At 43.2% G+C, this 5,140-nt stretch overlaps 1 pseudogene; it reads left to right on the top strand.

The window, feature by feature from the left end:
* Positions 1-264: 264 nt before the first annotated feature.
* Positions 265-2,053, top strand: LOC131446565 (normal mucosa of esophagus-specific gene 1 protein-like; annotated as a pseudogene).
* Positions 2,054-5,140: the final 3,087 nt, after the last annotated feature.

The raw sequence follows: 5,140 nt of genomic DNA, 5'->3' as shown, positions 1-5,140 counted from the left end.
AGATAACTGTGTATGTACTGACTGTGAAATCAATCTTTGGCTTGTTGAAATTATGTGTAACAGATGTAAAGATTTTAGATTCTCGTTTTATATATAGACAGACTGCAGAACCAACCCTTTCTCATCGCCATTTACCGCCGCTCTGTCACGTCCCTCAACGTCGTGGATTGCCAGAACACACCAAGAACAGCAACTACTTCCTTTGGTCCTTTGATGTGAAATGATCCAAATAAAAGTCTTATTACGTGGCATGTTTGAAGGAGGGAAATAATTATTAGAAGAAGAAGAGCTGTGTCCAACTGTATTTAAGAAGTGACTAACTACTTTATAGCTACTTCCTACTAACTGACCAACTACAGCACTTTCGATATTAGAAAGACATGATCAAAAGACAGTTAGGTCATCATGTGATGGACTGGTCAAGCCTTTCAAGTGGGAACTTAGACACAGTAAGTGTTCAGTAAAAGGCAAAAGTAACTTGTCTCCTTGTCACCCTGCCTACATCACCCTCCATCACAGGAAACTGGGCTGGGTGTCATGTATGATTCTGTGTAACACCAGTATTTGAAGATTTTGAAAAATGGCTTGCCTTTGGGAAATACTAAAAAAGAGGAAGGAGCTGATCCCTCTGATAGGGGTCATTGCCACAGTGGCAACAGGAGCCACCTCTGTCGCACTCTACTTTATTTTGACAGAACCTGACGTCATATTGAATAGGACCCAAAACCGGGACCCACCGGAGAGAGTGACAAAACCACAAAGCTCATCAGCATCAATCAGCTGTGCATACTGGTGGAAGATGTGGCGCTGGTGAGAAGCCTCACCAATTAAAAAAGCTCATCAGTCTAACAAAATCCTGCCCGTGCTAATGAGAAGGAGCTTACACTCAGTGTTTCGGCTGCACTAGTGGGATTTCAACCTGCTTCATCCAAGGACACAACAGTAAAACACAGCAACTACTAGAAAATCACATTGTTTCAGGAATCAGGAAATCTCACACGAAACTGGAAAATTGAGGGGAAAAAAAACCCCAGGATACTGAAAAAGGATATTCCAGCCAAGATAGGAATCTAAGCATCATTTGGAAAGCTGGACCTTTGACTCTCAACCAGAGCAATCTGCTGGACAAACATGGCTGACAAAGCTATGGGAAAGTCATCTTAAAGTCAAGTGAGTCAGTACCTCATACATCAACAGTTACAACACAACAAAGCAGTGCTACATCCCTGTAAAGAGACTTAACAACCGTCACTTCATGTGGAACAGACAACACTCATCCAGTCAAACACCACATCACGTCCACCCTCCTGTCAAGAGTTAAACCGCGTTTCAATTCAATCTATCTAACCATCGAGGAAATTTCTATCTGTATGTTCCACTTGAGACACATCCTGTGCTCCTCCTTCTGAGGTCACTGACTGACTACGTGCTCAAAAACAGGAAGTGTGTGATTGAGTTATTTGCAGGCCCGTCCTGAGCCAGACTGTATTTATGGCCACGGGGTTGATTAGTTCAACGTCGGACACTTCTACAACAACAAAGATCACAGCGAAGATTTCACTTCATCATCTGTAACCCTCGGGGACAGTGTCTGACTTTTGATGGAAGTCAGTTGCGAAATATTGTGAGGATATTTGGGAGGAATTTGCATAGCCTGTGTGGGAGCAGTGTGATGGCCTGTGAGTGTGTTTGTATATTTGTATATGAAGGTGTGTGTGTGTGTGTGTGTGTGGCAGATGGTGGTGAAACACAGTTTGACCTGTGGAGGAAACAGGAGAAAAAAAATAAATAAAGGGAAGGGAAACCTTCCAGTGCCAGTAATTTATCTTGTGATGACTGCTGCAAACCTTGCTGTATAAGAAGAGGACAAAAAAGTAGCAAAACCCCCCCCCAAAAAAACTAAATGCAAATTATTAGCTTATTATTTCATTTCTTGTTCTTAACATTGACCACCACCACAGTTCCCGGATCTCATGCTCTGACTGCATGTTAGGTATTTCCTGTAACTGGTTTTGATTTAATTTTCTTAGAAAGTTCAAATAAAAGCACATGTCATTGATTTTATTATTTGTTTGCATTCATCATAGAAAACAGGACAAAATGTTGTTTGAACGAACCGATTCACATGCAGCAGCTGGGACATGTCAAGGACATTGACCTCGTGTCATCTGCAAATCTTTACTTAACCCTCCTGTGGTCCTCGGGTCAAAATGACCCGCCACTGTGTTAAAAACCAAAAAAAAATCCCCTAAACGATATTTTTTTAACTTGAAATTTTATGACTTTTCCTAGATTGGCACCAACAGTAGAAAAAGTGAAATGTTGCTTTTATTCACATTTCCATGTAAGCTTTACAAAAAAAGGTACAAAGGTGGTCTTCGGGTCAAAATGACCCGTGAGGCAAAAAGAGTTGAAATCAAGGTCACAGAGTTATTTACACACCACAGAATGTTACAATGTTTTAGTTGTTTTAGTCAATCAGTAGCTGAAGTCAGTCAGTCAGTCATCATCTACCGCTTTATCCTCTGCCAGAGGGTCACGGGGGGTGCTGTGCCAATCTCAGCTACATCGGGCGATAGGCGGGGTACACCCTGGACAGTTCACCAGTCCATCGCAGGGCCACACACAGATAGAGACAAACAACCATTCACTCTCACACTCACTCCTATGGTCAATTTGGAGTGTCCAATTTACCTATCCCCACATTGCATGTTTTTGGACTGTGGGAGGAAGCCGGAGAACCCGGAGAGAACCCACGCACACACGGGGAGAACATGCAAACTCCATGCAGAAAGGCCCTTGTTCCAACCGGGGCTCGAACCCGGGTCTTCTTGCTGCAAGGCAAGAGTGCTAACCACTACACCACCGTGTGGCCCAGTAGCTGAAGTAATCAAGACAAATCATGTAGTCTTCTTGCGGACTGCTGTGCCTTTGATCAGTCTCAGATCAATTAGTAGTAGACGTGAACAAGACAGTAGCAGAAGTAAACAACACAAAGGCGTTCTCGCAGACTGCAGAGCTCTTTTTCTGTGGATTTCCAGAGATTATAAAGGTGCTGCAGATGACAGGGCCCCAAATTCTGTCTGTGCTGAAGCCATGAGTGTGCGTTATAACGCTGAAGAGGCTCTAGAGCTGATTTTTTCAGATGTCCAGCAAGACAACTCTGATTCAGAAGAGGAAGTGGAGGATGTATCAGAAGAAGAAGATGGGGAGGAATACAACCCAGAGCATGATGAATCATCTTCAGAAGAAGAAGAAAACCCTGAAGCTGAAAGAGAGACTTTCTTTTCAAAAAATGGCAAAATAACATGGTCTTCAGCAGCATATGACCAACACGGCAGGCATGCAGAACAAAACGTCATAAAGATGACTTGCACTTTTTTTTTCTTTTCTTAAGCTATAGAAATGAAGTGAAGAGGGAAAACTCAGTTATTCACACATTTTGTGGTGAATGACAAGTTGTTTCTTCAAGCAAGATGAAATTTGGTGTTTAAATTCAATTAAGCTGCTTATATTAGGGATTTAGTGAAGACGGGTCATTTTGACCCGGAGGACACGGGGTGTATACAGAAAATGAGGACAACAGGAGGGTTAATATGATGGGACATCAGACTTAGGTTCATGCTCTGACCTCCATTTGTTAGTGTTTGTAAATGGGGCTAATGTGACCGCAGTCCTCTGGTCACAGTATCTATGTGTGCACAATGAAAACAACAACAACAACAACAACCACAACAACAGCATGACTGTCTGTTTACAGACAAAAGAGGAAGGTAGTGCTGAGATGAGGGGCCTTCGTCTGACACAGAAGTTGATAATGTTGTTTATGTTGCTTGCGTCTCTGTGGAGGACTGACATTCATCCAGTGCAATCCTCCTCCTCCTCTTCCTCCTCAACAAGTCGAGTGAAAACATCAACATGAGGGCTTTATAGCATTATATCAACAATGTGGATCACAAGATTGCCTATGAGTCTCTTGAGACAAATCCACAGGAAATTATCATTTAATCTCAACTGTTACTTTCTGTTACTATTTAGAGATTCACTTTTCCAGTCGGAAGATTATACTTCATTCTCACCAGTCTCATCAATTGTGGTGATAAGGAGTGAATGTCTATACTGTCGTGCAAGCAACTCTGTAAGGCTGCATAATGTTTCATCAACAGCATCTTAACACGCTCACAATGACACACTGGCACAGGGGCGGTTCAAGATGATTTGTGGGCCCCTGGAAAAAGGGACTTGGGGTGACCCTACATCCAGCTCTATCTCGTTTTTACCATGGTGTCGTGCCGGTCTCTTATGCCGTGTTCCCACTACATTGTCCCAGCTCGCCTCGCCTTGGCTCTACACGGTTTGGTTGGTTTTCCATTACAACGTGGGCGGAGTCATCACAGCACGGCTGCATGAAACTGCCGTGACTTTATTTTATACGCGACACGCACAAACTAGTGCTAGTTTTAGACCATTTATGAACTATGAAGCTGTCAACAACACATTAGGGCTGAGTCACTTCAAAGACATAATTCTCCAACTGTGTAACAAATATTGTTTTCCCAAAAAGAAGAAATAAACAGCCCAAACATCCATCCATCAGTTTATCCTCCACATGAGGGTCACGGTGGGTGCTGTGTCAATCTCGGCTGACATAGGACAATAAGCGGCGTACACCGTGGACAGTTCGCCAGTCCATCACAGGGCCACATACTGTACATAGACAAACAAGCACCCTCTCACATTCACTCCTATGGTCAATTTAGAGTGTCCAATTTACCTAATCCCCATATTGCATGTATTTGGACTGTGGGAGGAAGCCGGAGACCCCGGAGGAAACCCATGCACACACGGGGAGAACATGCAAGGAAGGCCCTTGTTCCTTCTTCCTTCTTGCTGCAAAGGCAAGCGTGCTAACCACTGCACCAACTGTGTGGCCCAGCCTAAACATGACTCAACTAAAATGCTTTTGCTGATTAGTAGTGAAGCATGTGATATATAGGATTTTTGGATTGTATCGGATTTTACATTTTTATCCGTCTGATACCTGATCCAGGAATTTTGACCAGTATCGGACCGATACTGATACTGACCGATACCTATTCCCATCTATACTTAGCACTGTGCTATGCTATGCTTGCCTGTT

Source organism: Solea solea, chromosome 19 (genome assembly GCF_958295425.1).
Source record: "Solea solea chromosome 19, fSolSol10.1, whole genome shotgun sequence".
Taxonomy (NCBI): domain Eukaryota; kingdom Metazoa; phylum Chordata; class Actinopteri; order Pleuronectiformes; family Soleidae; genus Solea; species Solea solea.
Note: the sequence above shows the minus strand (reverse complement) of the source record. Positions and strands in the feature narration are given on the sequence as shown.